The 17,438-nt window shown below is 40.7% G+C and overlaps 1 protein-coding gene and 1 pseudogene across 3 annotated transcripts in view; both read left to right on the top strand.

Moving 5' to 3' along the window:
• CDH8 (cadherin 8) overlaps positions 1-17,438 on the top strand; it is a 632,421-nt gene that overhangs the window by 62,712 nt on the left and 552,271 nt on the right. The window lies entirely within an intron of this gene.
• On the top strand, positions 7,571-7,688 carry LOC149452096 (U2 spliceosomal RNA; annotated as a pseudogene).

Below are 17,438 nucleotides of genomic sequence, written 5' to 3'. Positions count from 1 at the left end.
TAGGCTTTTTTTAGGTGTGGTTTGAGTGTGGGCGAGGACACAGGGGCCCCATGATCCCCTATTGCCCGGGGGCCCCATGAGTTGTCAGTCCACCCCTGCTAAGGAGTAAGTCACTGTGTCCTCCTTACCCATTAAGTTATTTCCTTTAGCTCCCAAGGCAGACTGGAGCAGTGAGGTAGAAAAGGAAATGTAAGTATTTTTCTATTGAGTCAGCAAAGCCCAGATTAACTTTAAGCTTTGCTCACACTTTTTAGGAAAATCAGTCAGCCAAGCATACAAGCAGGAAACTTGATAAAAAGAAAACTCCCAGAACTGTGTCACCATTGTACAAGGATGTATTTTTTTTTTTTTTTTTTGCAGAAGAAGGTCAGCAATGACATCTCCATATTGCGCCTTGGAGCCACCCTGCCTTAAGCTGGAGTGACTCATACAATTTAGTACTGCTAGGCTGTATTCAGCCAAAGCCTAATTGATAGTATTGTTTTCATGTGGTCTCCTCTAAGCCCAGTATTACCTTTAGGTTCTGTCTCTCATTGGGGATTGGCCTTGGCAGTAATGTAAAGACATGCAGAAAATGCTACAATATAACTATTTTCTCCCTGGTCAGCCACTGAAAAGTTAATTGCTAGTGGTGCAGGCTGGGGGAGGATATAAGTCTTTGGGATAACCTTCTGGGAGCTGTTTGAGAATATGCTTTCTGACCTTCCAGGCCTGCTGATTGGGGAGGCCGCACATTTGTTCTAAGAATTGAGGACTATGTGCTAGGATTGAAGTTTACTTTGTCTTGCTGAAGCAGTTACCAGATGAAAAAAAGCTTAGAACATAGTATGTGGGTAGACATACTGCTGCTGGAAGTATATTTAGAAGCTGAAAATTATTTGGAACCTTGCAGGAAGGTTGATAAATTGCTTAGGAAATGTAAACCATGCCTCTGCTCTACAGGCTGTTGTCTCAACTTATTGGTCCTCTTCTGTATTGATGTGAATAGAATATGGATTTGGCATTGTGTTTAGGGGTACCCTGAGTCCTACACCTTTTTGGAACTGAATCAATCCAGTGATCATTTCGTTTACATTTGGCTCCCAATCATTTACACTCCACAAGCCAAGAACTCAACTGTAAGGTGAAATGTCAGCCTACCTGACCACTGGGGCCCCTAACATTCTGTAGAGGATAAGGGGGTACTACATCCCTTTAAAATGCAATGTAATTGTTTTTTTGGCTCAATGGGGTTGATTTACTAAATAGACTGTGCACTTTGCAATGGAATTTGCTCCAGAGGTTATTTTATGAGGGGAAGCTCTGCTGACTTTCATCATCCAATCATGTGCAAGAAAAAATGTTGTTTTTTTTTTTATTTTCCTTTCATGTGATTGGGTATTCTTTATAAAAGTGAAGGAAGCTTCACCTCATTTACTAATCTCTGAAGCAAATGCCCTTGAAGAGTGGAACTACGCTTGCAAAGTGCACCAACTATTTGCCTGTTGTAAATCACCCCTTATGTTTATTCTTGGCATTCAATGGCTTGTTGCCCTACATGGTGAACCCCTATGATATCAAGTGTTAGGGTAGTTCTCTGTGTCAAAGAGGTTGAAAAGCAAAGAATTGTGTGAAAAGGCAATATAGTACCAACCAGGGGTGGACTGACAACTCATGGGGCCCCCGAGCAATAGGGGAACATGGGGCCCCTGTGTCCTTGCTCAAACTCAAAAAAGCCTATGAAAAAGGTACCAGGGGTATCTCATGGGGCCCCCTACTGACCCCGGGCCCTCGGCAGTGCCCGAGTTTCCAAATGGTCAGTCCGCCCCTGGTACCAACCTGCAAAGCTTTCTGAATCTGGTTGCATAAGATTACATAAAAATTAGATTAAACATAAATCAAAGGGATGTTCTGGCTGTCACAATATTTTCCACTGACTAACATTATTTATTACCTTAAGTTGCTCTTTTTACAGTGAATTTCAAGTTTGCAAAACTGTTTATAAAGTAACCCCAATATGTGCCTTGTAGTGGCAGTAAGCATCTGTGTTTCTGTTCAAATCAATTCCTGTATCCTTGTGGAGCACCCTAAGATCATAGGTTCAGGGCTTTGATTTCCATGCAAGTTGGGATGAAAGTCCCAATCTAGAGCCCCACCAATGTCTAGAAGCAACTTCCTCGCCTTACCATTTAAATACCAGAACTTCAGTAAACAGTAGAAGTTTAAGCTTTTGATTAGGTCACTATGTTCACAGTCATGGAATTATGCTTACTGGCCATCTTGCCAAGAGTATCAGGTTTTGGCTTGAGCCTTGGGGTTTATCTCTACCCGTGTTGCTGCATCCAGTCCTCAGGGATGGCTGCCCCCATACTCCCATTAGTTCTACAACTTCTTTTTTGCTACTAAATGTGATAAAAATAAATGATATAACATATGATACATGCAAAAGGCTACATTTATTTATTGTCTCTGAGGGCACAATGATAAAGAATATTTTAATATAATTTTACCTTTTTCTGGAAAATGCTTTGCCTTCAGAAGTGAAGTAGTTAACTGTAGCTAATCTATATTTCTATATTTAGTCAAGGCAGAACCAGAGAAATATTAATACCATGTGTAGTGCATTAATCAAAAGAAATTGAAAGCAATTGTCAAGGGATTTTTTTTATTTAACAACAAGCATGTCATACTTACCTGCTATGTGCAATGGATTTGCACAGAGCAACCCCAATCCTCCTCTTTTGAGGTTCCCCACTGAAGCTCATGACTCCCCTCCTGCTGAGTACCCCTATAGCAAGCCACTCATGTAGCCTTGATCCCAAGCCACCCTCTGTGTGTCCATTAACATGCACAAAGTGTGGTTCAGCCCCTCCCCCACTCCCTCCTTACTGGCTGTGATTGACAGCAGCAGGAGCCAATGGCTCCAGCTGCTGCCTCTGAACCAGTGAGAAGAGAGAGAGAACAGTGAAGCTGCTCTCATGCAGAGCACTAGATCGACATTGATTTACAGTAGATAATTATGGGGGGAGACTGGGAGGGGGGAGCTGTACACAAAAGGTTTTTTTACCTTAACGCATAGAATACATTAAGGTAAAAAACCCTCTGCCTTTCAGAACCACTTTAGATTTGAATTGGTTGCTGCACTGGCTGGTTACTGAAATTGACATTAATGCAGCTCTTATTTATAAATACATAATCAAACATATTATTAAATGCTGGCAGTGTAGGTACCTGAATGTGTCTTGGTATCAGCCTCTTGCAGTCCATTGTGCAGTAAAGCTCAGACTGAGAGAGCATGAAGAAGCACAATCAGCCAGTCAGTTGTGCTACAGTGCTCATATGACAACATAGAGCATGCTGATGGGAGGACAGAAAAATGAGCTCTCCAGGGTGCTGCTTCTCTTTGCACTGTACAGTCACACCAGGGGAAGGACAAGACCTGCAATTGTTTCTCTTCAGCATAGAAAAGCACATCTTTGCATTACCAGATAGAGATACATTGTGTAGAATAACTGTGTAAGTCTCAGAACAGCATGGACAAAAATACAAATTCTTTGGCAGATAAGTCAGATCTTGTATATGTATTTCATCTGCCAATTCAGCTATTTGCCTGGAGTTCAGCTTTAAATATCCATAGACTTTTTCATTTGTTCTAAAATAGTCTGAAATAAGAGCTGTACCACTTCAGTTTAATTCCAGACATAGCCGATGTTGTAAACATGATGTAAGTGCTCTAAAAAGTGACATGGCACCCCCCTAGTCAAAGGTATTTTGTCACAAAGGAAACTACTGCAGAGTTTGCTTTATTAATGTAAATTGAAGTAGGATCAAACGGTAAAGGATGCGATGAGCAATTTGGAACCTAGCCTAAGAAATTATCAGCAGGAACTTTGGGTAATTAGATTTTAGGGGTCAGATAGAGGTTTCTGTACTAAAGACATTGTACAATCACGGGTCACTAAGATAAATATGATGTTAAATTAAATGAAAACAGACACAGCAATTCAAGTAAGTGTGCATTAAGTGAGTTATGCTGAAGGTGAATAAATAACAATGGTTTTTCATTAAAAGAATTTAAGGACATTTTCGGGGTGAACAGAAGGCACTATGAAACAGGATCCAGCAGAAACAGAGGTATGGCAGACGCACAACATAGGGCGTAATGAAATATGCATAGGAAGGGGTATGACGTTACTGCGCATGGGATTGTACAATCACAAAATACACCGATCACAAACCACAACAGAGAAAACCTGAACAACCATAATACAAATTAATAAAAGGATACAATATCATAAATGTGGCAAAACTTGATTATTTATCGGCAATTAAAGCAGTTCAAAGGTTATCTCTGGGTAAACCTTTTTTTTATATTTCAATAGTATGAGGAAGGGTTGCATACCTTGGCAAGTTTTTTTGTTCTCTTTGTTTTGATTTGGAGATTTTATCATGTACCTGGTAGCAGAGCCTGATATGATGAGGAAGGCCTCTCTTACACCTCGAACTTCAGGCCCCTGGTAGTGTAAACAGAAGGCGCAGGAGTGCTGAGTGGCACGAGCGTTGTACATCTTGCTAGCAACAGAGTAGGTGTACACGCTGGCTGGGCAGGTGAAGTCATTAGGGGTCTTCAGTGAGGCAGGCAGTTGGGCAGTAGACTGAAGAAGGCTAATACTGGTGACAGCGGGCAGATGAGACAGTGGCTGGTAGCATACAACAGATTAACAGGATTAGCAGAGTGGTATGCAGGTACCAGTGGTGGTAGGCAAGTAGTAGAGTCAGGCAGGCCGGGTCATGCACCATCAGGACAAATCAGATACAGGGCACAGGCAGAAGCGTGGTCTTGGTACAAGCCAGGCCTCGAAGCCAATCAATGGAACTGATGCCAATGGAACAGACAGAAGTGAAGGTCAGAGGACAAGCCGAGGTCAGTGCAGGCAGAGTTCAAAGGGTAATCAGGAGCAATGGTATTCAGGATACAAGATCACAAGCAGGGGCGGACTGACAACTCTTTGGGGCCCCCGGGCAATAGGGGATCATGGGACCCCTGTGTCCTTGCCCAAATTCAAAAAAGCCTATGAAAAAGGTACCAGGGGCATTTCATGGGGCCCCCTACTGACCCCGGGCCCACGGGCAGTGCCCGAGTTTCCAAATGGTCAGTCTGCCCCTGATCACAAGAACACAAGATGCACAGGAGGCTGAAGACAAAGCAGCACTTATCCAGAGCACTAGTCCAGTTTAAATAGGCTCTTTGGCACCAACATCTGTCACAAGTGCACATGTGCGCCAGCACGCACGAATATACGCACGGGTGCGAATAATCACATCTGAAGACCCAACACGTTGGTTGTTCCCAAGTCGATCCATGGATCAACTTGGATACAATCAGCTTGCCTATAGATGGTTCATGTGCGCCTACGTGCACAAATATACGCACAGGTGCGAATAATCACATCTGAAGACCCAACACATTGGTTGTTCCCAAGTCGATCCATGGATCAACTTGGATACAATCAGCTTGCCTATAGATGGTTCACATCTCAGCCGGTCCCTGCTGACCCGGCCAAGATTTGAGCCATCTATGACCAGCTGAAGTTTAGAATTGTATCTAAACACAACTCTTCTGAAAAGCAATCCATATTCTCAATCTTGTGTTATGTCAAGAAGTCTAATTAGCCCTCCTAGTTGTTATGTTGGAACTACAGAAATATTGATGATTATTCTGTTTTCCAGAATAAAAGTTGGGGTTGGCCAAAGCTGCTTAGAAAAGAAAACTGGGCAGAGCTGACACCACTCACAGTGTACAGAAAATGCTGTGCGTTGTCAGCCAGCAACTGGACTTAGCAGCTGAGTCCATTTCTGGAAGATCAAAAGGTATTTTTCTGTACTTGCAGGGTTTTTACAGTAATGAAACAAAGTGAAATGTTAATGTATTGTAGAGATGTACAGCATATGTTTTTTCTATTTTTTTGTCTTGACAAACACTTTAAGGAGCTGCAGTTTACAACAGAGCTCATCTAGCACAATTACATGTAAAATTCAACCTTGAGCCCTTTTTGGTGAAAATTACCCCTAGCTCCTTAATCTTGTGCTTTTCACTTATTTTAATATTTCTTTATATACATTCTGAGGCACCTTCCACATAAAGTATTCTTCCTGTCAAGATTACAGTGAGGAACAGGAACTTGCTATTGTGCTTTGGGGAGATGCTAGAAAGCTAGCAAACTATTCATAACTCAACTGCTCTTAATCTCAATAAGTCCTCGGGCTTTCGTCAGACGGTGCAGTATATATTTTTAGACTTTTGGATGCACTGTAGCAGCGCCACGCTATGCCAGGCATAATTATTATTTCAGTATCTTGTGACAACATAATTACAATCCATTTTAAAGGGTTGGTATGCCTAAAATGCGAGTTATCTAATGTTGAAGAGTTTTAACAAGAACAACACTAACAAATCATATGTATGCGAAGATGGAGTTGATCTTGGAAATATGTAACAGGGAATTATCTATGTCTTAAAAATATATCAATCCTGCTTGTCTCATCTTTATTTATTGCCCATCTCTGCACAACCAAAGGGATAAAGGGGGGATTAGGGTATGGCATTGCTTTCAATGGTGGAAGCTCTACATCTCAAAACTACTAACATCACCCTTCTGATCCTGAAATCGCTTATGCCAGCTATTTTGGCTCTTCTAAATCACTTCCATGCTGCTATGCAACCTTATTTATACCTGGATGATGACATTCTTTGTGATAAAATTGAGATTGCATCAGTGTCATCTTAAAATAATGTATTGTGGATTGTGCATATAGCTTTTCTTTATTATGGTTGTTTTTTTTCAGGTAAATATGATATATTGCCTATGAATATGATACAGGCTTACAGCCAGCAAGCAGCGTTGTCTGAACTCCTCTTCTTAGTTGGACACAGTCTTTAAAACCCCTGCCAGGTCTATGTATGTATCAGGGGCAGACTGACAACTCATGGGGCCCCCGGGCAATAGGGGATCATGGGGCCCCTGTGTCCTCTCTCACACTCAAACCACACCCAAAAAAAGCCTATGAAAGGTACCAGGGGCATCTCATGGGACCCCCTACTGACCCCTGGCCCTCGGGCAGTGGCCGAGTTCCCAAATAGTCAGTCCGCCCCTGGTATGTATTTAATGTAAGCCAGAAACTCAGTGGACTCAAACATTGAAAATCTTTTTTGGCTGCACAAGTACATCCAGTAATACAATGCTGGATAGCTTCACCAGCAGAAGAAGTTTGGTATTGTATTTAATGATTTCAGGTCTATGTGTCATTGGCAAAGAGATTAAACTGAAAGTTAGAAATCTCAAAAAGTGAGGGAAATTCCATTCTTAGACAATTGTTCCCAAACCAGGCGTCCCCACTGGAAGACTTTCCCCTATCTCTTGTTCTAGGGGACAACTCTAACATTTTGAATATCCCCTCAGTAACAATGATCACAATGGGACAAATCTCCCCAATGGGGGTAGTTGTCATAGAATCTAGCCCTTCTTAACCCTATAAAAAACTAAAAAACATGTTTCTTCTGGAGATACACTTTAAATTGTGGCAGTGGACCTGTCCTTCTCGGCCTTTTGGCTAAGATCAAGTGTAGTATCTGTTCTTATCAGTGTCCAGTAGGGGTACTCCACGGCCATTCTAGCTTTGCGGGGATGGCTGGTTGTATAGTACCCCTGCTGGAATGATGGGGGTCTGGACGGGTAGTACCGAGGGAACAGAAAGCGTGGTGCCCACAAGTAGAAGCTGGGGCCCGTGAGTAATTCTCCCGAGGAGACCGGAAGGACCCAGTTCCTCCTGATTTGAGCAGATCTACCTTGTCTGGCCAGAAAGTCCGCAAACCTGTGCCCCCTGAGTAGTCGCCTCAGGGGTGCTCTTAGTAACACCTGGGTGTGGGACCCCACAGTGTGAAAATGGCACATGGTCACTGTGTTTACCACTTTTTCTGCACAGCGCCCTTAGGACCAGGCCTTTTGGCTAAGTTCAGGGCAATTTTTGCTACAGGCCTCAGGGCCTGGTCTGTGCACTATTTGGCACGATCACTTTTTTATTTTCTATTTATTTAATTTATTCACCTCCCACGTTTTGTCACTTTTTCTTACTTATGTGTGTGTTTTTCTCACAGGATGGAGGGTGTGGGTCCTCGGGCCTGCCCTGAAGTCTAGGGGTAGGATGTGTGGCCTTTTGGTTCCTTCCTCCCCTGTCCCTGGGGGGTTTTCTCTTCGGGAGAGCCCCCTGACCAAGTACTGAGTGTCTGGCTTCAGCTGGCCACAAGGAACGGTGGTCCACCAGGCCTTTTGGCAGGGAGGACCAAATGGGAACCTTGTCCCTGTCAGGAGCTTCGTGCCCCGGGGGATCAGGGTAGTGGTCCATCCCCTTCGGGGGAAGGACAAAGCACACCCCTAAGTGCACTTTTTCGTGTGGTGTTTTGCACTTGCACTTTTTTTGTGAACACTTACGGGTTTTTTCGTTATCTGCACGTTTGCAGACTTAAAAAAAAAAAGTGGACCTGTCCTTCGGTAGTGGAACAGGCAGAAACTTCCAAGACAGAGAACACCCCTGGCAGTTCTCCATGCTAGCAGAGGTCCTAGCTAAAATAGAGCATTTATAGATGGGGCATGCAGCGACACAAAAGTACCTGTTGATCTGCCTCAAATCCATTGAATTTCTAGTTTATAGTTTGATCTGCTCTATTAAGCTAAATCCCAAGCAGCACTATAAACCCAGCCTAGTTCTTCCTTGGTGCACAACAGAACACTCCACCTTATTTTACACAGATAAAGAGATCTGGTGCTTTTTAATAATTCTTTATTTTAAGTTTTAAAGTATTTGCAGTTGTACTGTCAACATTGCTTACAAAACTACAGAGAGCGATGTTTCCACTCCATTTCACAATCAGACGTACATTGTCAAAGAGAAAAACCTTGAGTGACAGAAAGCTTTCCATTTTTGTATATAATTTCAATGTAATATTTCTCCTAAACATTTGAGTAGCACCATCGTTTGCTTCTGTATGAGGTAAAGGGGGATCAAATTTATGACTGCTTAGGGGAAAATTAGGAAAGCGTGGTTGACTTTCAGTCTAATGCTGCTCTATGTTGGGATTGGAGAGGCAAAAGAGATCTATATAGAGAAGGAGACTTGTGGAAATGAGAAAGCATGGAAAAGGAATGAAGAGAGAAGAGAAAAGAGATGGGAGAGAGGGTGTCTAGGGAGTGAAGAGAGAGGTGGCTTTGGATGTAACCACCTGAGTGACCCCATATGAGGCGCTGCCCCCATTAGCATCCACGGTTTCAGCCTGTGGAGAGGTCTTTTAGGCTGTAGAGTTAGGAAGGTAAAAATCTATCCAGTAATACCATATTTTGACAATTCGGTCTCTATAGTGTTTGGCAGTAGCCAAGAGTTCCTCCATCAATTTGAATTTGTTAACCTTTAAGAATCGAAGCCCAATTGGTGGAGGTATATTTAATTTCCCATAAAGCGGGATGTACATCTTGGTTGTATTCATTAAGTGTACCAATATAGTGGAAGCTTTTCATAGTCCAGCAGGGGAGAGCTCAGTCAAGATTGACAACAAAGTTTGGGATTTCAATGCAGTAGAGTCATATTTGTCGGCCTACTACAGGAATTTAGAAGCTCATTGCATTTCTGGCAGATCAACAGGTATTTTTTTTTTTTGTTTTGCACTTGCAGCATTTTTAAAGAGATAATAAATGGAGACATGTGCATTACAGAATATGTTTTTTTAATGCCCGGGGTCTAATATTAAAGCAGTATATCTGACATTTATCAAACAGTCAGTGACTCTATCAGCTGCATGAATGACAGTGATTGATTCATTACCATTGAATGTTTGGTGAAAGTGAAATTCACTTCTTTATAAATATTCCCTTTTTGTAAATAATAGATATTGTGTTTGAAATCATGTTGCTGTGAATTTCTGGCAATGTGTGCTAGTTTCAAAATGAGGTTATTGTTAGTTGGAAAGTTTCAGCAAATGACGATATATATTAGCAGCATAGAATAAAATAAGACAGAACATCTTATGCATTCATACAGTAAGGAGAATTTTTAGCTTTCTATAAAACAGCCATTTTGTATGATTTTTGCTGAGGAGTCTCTATTTTTGCCTGTAGGGTGTAAAGATTTTAACATTTTAGCTTGGTTTGTTGTGTTTACTATTTTTAGCAGTTTTATCCATAGAAAGACAGCTCTGCCAAGTGAAATTAAGTAGTTTTTGAGACTATACGTGACCAAAAGAAATTATTCATGTCAATATTATGAGATGTGATAGTGGGGCAACCATTAAAATTCACTTTTCATGAACAGTCATAGTCAGAATTTAAGTTAACTTGGATACATGTATATAGGGGTTGTATGTGTTAAACCACAGGGCAGAGGAGTGCACATGCTGTATAAAAATGATGCTATAGAATGTCACTGCTGTGTTACCCATAGCAACCAATAACAATTTCTCTCTAGACTGCATGAGTATATTGCTTTGGGACTATCCATACCAATAGCAGTCTGCTGTTTTCCAGCCCAATTAAGTGTTAATATATATATATATATATATATATATACTATATATATATATATATATATATATACACACACACCGTGTATATATATATATATATATATATATATATATATATGTGTGTGTGTAAACTTTGCAATGTGTGCACATCTCACTATGTTTTGTCTCAATAAAAAAGCTCCAAGTACAGAAAAATACTTGCTAATTTGCCAGAAATCCAATGAGCTGTTAACTTCCATTTGTGATGTGGCAATGCTGCCTTTGCTGCTCTGAAATCCCAAGAAGTGTTGTTAGCCTTGCCCCAATTTCCCCCTGCAGAGCTTCAGAATATTTCCCCCTCTCCTGATCTCCATAACATATCGGGGAGGCATTTCATCGAAGTCCATGCTTGGGGTCCCACAACAGTGTTACTCAACACTTGAAACCATAAAAAAACCCTTGTAGACCTATAAACTACAGTTTATCATCTTAGTTTTCAATTATTCAAGGCAGTCTGGGGTTGAACAATTTTGTAATAAAGAGGTGGGAGAATTTTTCACCAAACCATATACATGAATCCAATGGTGTATGATTAAGTAAACCCTTGGCCTGCAGGGGTATCTAAACAGAAATGAAAAAGAAATCTACTAAGATGATTGTTTGAAGCTTTAAAGACAGGGAGCAATTACAATTAAGATATAATTACCTAAATACTTATGCACAACTCAATTATGCATTCACCAGTACTATGTTAATGGCCTTTAGCATGCTGTACTGTAGCTGTTGTCATAAAGTCAGCACATCAGAGGTTTTCCCGTTTCCTGTAAAGGGAAAACCAGTTTGCATTCCCCCCTCCATTGCTTTACGTGGGCAGTTGCGCTGTCCCCTACCTTCGCTGATCTAATGTTTAAACTAGTGGCTGTGATGTACTGTATCAAATCTGGAACTCACTACCTCACATCCTCTGGAACTCACTACCCCAATCCATTAGACTGTCACCTACCCTCCTCACCTTCAGGCGCACCCTGAAAACCCATCTCTCCGGGAAGCCTACCCCGCCCTCACCTAACAGCCAATCTCCTCCACTCCTCCTACCACTCCATCCCCCACAGCCACTTCCTCCTGTACCACTATCCCCTCCCTCCTAGATTGTAAGCTTGAAAGAGCAGGGCCCTTGACCCCCTCGTGTTTTGTTTTGTTACTGTACTGTCTCATGTTCTGTCCCCCACTATAATGTACAGCGCTGAGCAAACCTTTTTGGCGCTATATAAATACTGTATAATAATAATAATATTTTGTCCAGTACTGCCCGTGGAAATCTCGACTCTGGCAGCCACCATAGGGACTCCCATCAAGGATTTCATCTATCCTAGCAAGGGTGAACTTGTCTGTTAAAGGCAACAGCAGGTGGTGAGTTCCCACACCCCGTTCATGTCTGTGCGACACGGCACTTTCACTAAGGGTGAACAGCACTTTACAAGTTACCCTATACAGCCAGTAAGGATTCTTTTATAGCACATATTGGATTACTTCCATGGTAGTTTTCTTTGACATTTACTCCAGCAAACCTGCTAAGCAGGGGATGTTTCATCTGGTTGATGCCTATGCCATTAGTGCTGCCATCTGCACTATCTTTATCATTTATTGACTTTGCAAGCCCTGACTTAGGTGCCTGGATTCAAGTTGTATCAAGTTTCTTACCCCATCTCTGTGACTGTATTCACTCACCATGACTGGATTGTACACACTTTATATCTCAGTATATTGTTACCATCTATACCCTGCTGGTTTCATTCACCGGTGGTGCACCCCGATGTTGTTGTTGCAATTTGGCAGAAGACTATACTGTTGTTGTCAACAGGGGCGGACTGACCATTTGGAAACTCGGGCACTGACCGAGGGCCCGGGGTCAGTAGGGGGCCCCATGAGATGCCCCTGGTACCTTTTTCATAGGCTTTTTTGAGTTTGGGAAAGGAAACAGGGGCCCCATGATCCCCTATTGCCCGGGGGCCCCATGAGTTGTCAGTCCACCCCTGGCTGTCAATTTAGCACATTGTTTACTATGGCCATGCAATGACATCTCTTTTATTGTTGTTTTAAGGTTGAATAGACTATGTTGTCTAAGGTGAGGTGATGGCTACTATGCAGTCTATTTTTCACTAATATTTGGTATACATGGTATTCTTTGCTAATAAAAGCATTAAACTATTTGTTGGTTTACCGCTTTCCTTTTTGTAACCGCTTCTCTGTGAACATCTTGTTCACACACCTTTTTGGTTTAGAGAGGGTGAATTACCCTAACAGGAGAAAGAGGTGGCAATAAAAACCTAATAGGCGTTCTAATGCATCTCCTCTCCAAAATTATGTCTTTAGTTATACTTTGATAATGTGCTAGTCAGGGGCGGACTGACAACTCATGGGGCCCCCAGGCAATAGGGGATCATGGGGCCCCTGTGTCCTTGCCCAAACTCAAAAAAGCCTATGAAAAAGGTACCAGGGGCATCTCATGGGGCCCCCTACTGACCCCGGGCCCTCGGGCAGTGCCCGAGTTTCCAAATGGTCAGTCCACCCCTGGTGCTAGTATAAAACAAAGTGTACCAATAAATAAATAATTTGCGCTAGTAAATGTGTATAAATATATATAAAGAAATCATCAAATCATAAGTCCAGAAAAAAATATATATATGCCAATACCACAAAAAAATATATAAAAAAACTTTTAAGTGCAAAAAACTTTTGTGCAAAAAAAGTGTCTAAATATGAAAAATTTCACCAAAAAACCTTGATAATATAATGGCAGATCATCCATAAATATATCTTCAGAAACGGAAACTCTGCAACACACCGATCCTCATCGATCGAAATAACAGGATGAAAAACTTTATAGTTAATCGAAAATCCACTTCTCCAATAGATAAAGGACCACCTTCAAACGTATCCATGGGGGGAAATGCCAAGCACTCAAGAGAAACAGAAAGACTTCATGGTGCAATATTATAAAAACCAATTCCTTTATTAGGTACTCATTGGTACTCAAGAGGTGTCCCAGCCGACACCAGCATCAACAGCATAACAGCAATCACATAAACGAGCATGGCTACTCAGCACATGCGCAGTAGCTGGCAGCCAAAAACGTAATGACGTCACATCAATCAAGCTCCGCCCTACGCGTTTCGTCATCGACGTCCTCACGGAGCGGATACAATCTATAATATTTTTTATAATATTGCACCATGAACTCTTTCTGTTTCTCTCGAGTGCTTGGCATTTCCCCCCATGGATACGTTTGAAGGTGGTCCTTTATCTATTGGAGAAGTGGATTTTCGATTAACTATAAAGTTTTTCATCCTGTTATTTCGATCGATGAGGATCGGTGTGTTGCAGAGTTTCCGTTTCTGAAGATATATTTATGGATGATCTGCCATTATATTATCAAGGTTTTTTGGTGAAATTTTTCATATTTAGACACTTTTTTTGCACAAAAGTTTTTTGCACTTAAAAGTTTTTTTATATATTTTTTTGTGGTATTGGCATATATATATTTTTTTCTGGACTTATGATTTGATGATTTCTTTATATATATTTATATATTTATACACATTTACTAGCGCAAATTATTTATTTATTGATACACTTTTTATATATGGTGATTTTTTGCAGCTGGTACACTATTAGTAAGTTATATAATTTTGAACATAGGCGCTATTATTAATTTTTCTTATAAAACAAAGTGTATAGTTATGTTCAAAATGACAAATCCCTTTCTTTTATTTTCTGGCCTATTAACCTTTCTTTTTTTAGCTCTAGTTTATGTAACTTAATTCCAATATCCACTTTCACCATTGTGTCATCAAGGTGTTGATTTTAACTTTATTTAATTCGTTAAGTGAACCATTTAACTGATTGATGTCCAGAATGAATGGTTTTAGCTCTTTGCTTTAACTATAAAATGCTTTTACTTTGAATGATTGCACCATATTAGCTAGGTACATCAAAGCTGACTTAACAGGATGGATTTTTTTGCATTGGATGGTGTCAAAGTTCACAGCTTACAGAAGCCTTTTAGGTCAAAAGATTTCATGAGTGTCAGTTATTCTGGAGGGGCTAAAAACTCCCATATATGAATAATTCAATATTGCGCCACCAGGGATATACTCCTATTTTGAAGAGATGTCCCACAGGAAGAATGCTACTTATCAGATGTCCAAGCTGAAAACATTCAGTTGAGGAGGACCCAAAATGGATGGAGAAAAATTCCAGAGTTTAAATATTTTTTTTTAAGTAAAAAAACTCTTTAAAGTAGCCAGTGATCTCTTTTTACAGCATCTCCTATTTCTTACAAGAGTTAAGAAAAGACAATTTAAAATTTCACTGTAAGCAAATTGCTCAAACTCCTCGGCTTCTGGGTATTCCTTAACTGTCCAGAATAAAGAAAGTCCTTATGTTCTTTAAGCTATCAACAATCTGTTCCCTCTGATTTGCAAATTGTAATGTAATAAAGAAAAGCGTTGGTGCCTGGCAAAAATTGGCACGTTCAAGGGTGAGTGTAGCTGTTTTTAAAGTATGCCCCCATCTACTTTTCAACAGTGCCATACTGCTGAGTGGTGCGAATAGCTTTACAGCAGCTTGGCTTGCTATGACTGACAATCTCATTCAACTGTGGAATGATATGTCTTATGACACAGCACAGTGTCCCCATGGACTTGATTAGTTAGACGGAACTCTTACTTGATATATGCTTCTGTATGTTCTTTGCCTCCTCTGCATGCATTACAACTTCATGGCAGATGTGCTTGGAAATGTGTGGTGAATCAAATGTCACTGTTCTTCCGCAGGAGACAATAACAGAATTCAAAATGAAGCTGACAATAAAGTCGGGAAATGGTAGACTGTTTTTTTAGAAGTTTAATGAAAAAATATGTCTGTCTGGCTTACTTTCTCCCTGCATATTCTGAAAGTTTAGAGTGAAAGCTACAAAAAGTAAACATGGCCAAGCGGCAGGATGCTGTGAAGCACCAGGTAGCATCAACTTGTCTTCAGGCTCTGCTTTTTTAGTAGGTGTGTAACAAATGTATGGATCAGAGGCATGTAGCGAAGGATGACCTCACCGCCGTAGGGAAGGTTTACAACTATTTTATAAGAAGGAGATGTTTGAGGGAACAGTATTGAAGTAAACTATCAAGAGGGTTTAAAAGAATAATACATAACATAAAGCCTTTATTATTGATGCATCACCTTCATTTTTTATTCTGCCAGGCCTCTTGATGGTTGCATGAGCATGATATCCCAGAAGTCTTCATTTTTCCTGACCACAAGACTTTTATGGAAAATTGCTTTTTGTAAATGCCAATATCTCAGAGGTTTATGGCTTTGGATGTTCTTGAAGAAGCTTTTGAATGGTAGTTCACCCTTGCCAATAGTTTCTCTCCATCCATAGAGGCAATAGTTATCCAGGAAGGTTCTCCTGGTCCATGTGTACTTTTTGCCCATGGCAAATAGATATCTTTTCTTTAATCAGCACATATTTGGGGCTCTTAAGAAAACATAATCTAACATTCTAAAATAAATAACAGTTGGTTGGTAGCACATGTTTATTGCTAATACATCATCAGACATTTGAGCTGCATGGGAAAATGAAAGCTTTGATTTGTATAGATGTTTTTGGTAGAAATTTGGTAGAAAGGCTGAACTCTAGGCAGAAATGTAAAAATACAGTTTAATATTTTTGTGTGTTCTGATTAAAAATAATTCAATATATTTTTACATACAGCCAGTATATGCACTTGATTCTTTTTATCAGTCTCCTGATCAGGGGCGGACTGACCATTTGGAAACTCGGGCACTGCCCGAGGGCCCGGGTCAGTAGGGGGCCCCATGAGATGCCCCTGGTACCTTTTTCATAGGCTTTTTGAGTTTGGGCAAGGACACAGGGGCCCCATGATCCCCTATTGCCCGGGGGCCCCATGAGTTGTCAGTCTGCCCCTGCTCCTGATATCTCTTGCACAGCAGCATTCTGGAAAAGGGAGGAACAGAACTATGAACCAACCACAGTTTTCTACATACACCCATGTTTAGGGGGAATATAGAGACACTGGGGTTAATTTACTAAAACTGTAGAGTATAAAATCTGGCACAACTCTGTATAGAAACCAGTCAGCTTCCAGTTATTTTTTTGGTCAAAACTTAATTGCACAAGCTGAAGTTAGAAGATTATTGGCTACCATGAGCAGCTGCACCAGATTTTGCACTCTCCAGCTTTAGTAAATCAACCCCTGAGTGTGCTCCTATTCCATTCTTGTCCATTTGGCAGACTGAAAATGGGGAGGTAATACTACTATACCCTGTAACTCTAACAGAGAAAGAGGTGTTACCCTTTTGCTTGTACTGTCTAGCAATAGCATAAATAACAGAAAAAAATGGTTGGACAGCCCTATATAAACTTTGAAGATAAGAATTTCAGAAATGTGTGTTTATGCAACATATTTAGCTGTATACAATACCAACTTGATAAAACTAGGTACCAGGACTTATTTTATGGTCCCTACATTTGGAGTTGCACCTCAGCTTGTGGTGCTCTATGTTGCTCTACACTTTGGCTCTATATGCTACATTGAGTCATCATTGCAATTCACTCAATCCATAAATAAAAATCCCTTGAAGGATAGTAAGAAACATTTTAGCAGTTAAGGAATTAATTTAATATCCGTTATGGGTTAGTTGGCAGGAATAAAAGTCAAAGAGAAAGGGCAACTATGGACCCTACACCCTAATCAACAAGTTTTTATAACACAGGGGTGACAACACTGGGATTCATACTCAATTTTATCAAGCTTTGGTATTAACATTTTCTGTTTATGTTATATTTACTGTTATTTTACATCATCACCATTTAGGTATAAAGTGTATAGGC

The sequence above is a fragment of the Staurois parvus genome, unplaced genomic scaffold (assembly GCF_062004578.1).
Source record: "Staurois parvus isolate SC_StPar_1 unplaced genomic scaffold, SC_StPar_1.0 ptg000498l, whole genome shotgun sequence".
Classification (NCBI taxonomy): Eukaryota; Metazoa; Chordata; class Amphibia; order Anura; family Ranidae; genus Staurois; species Staurois parvus.
This window is presented reverse-complemented; position numbering and strand designations above follow the sequence as displayed.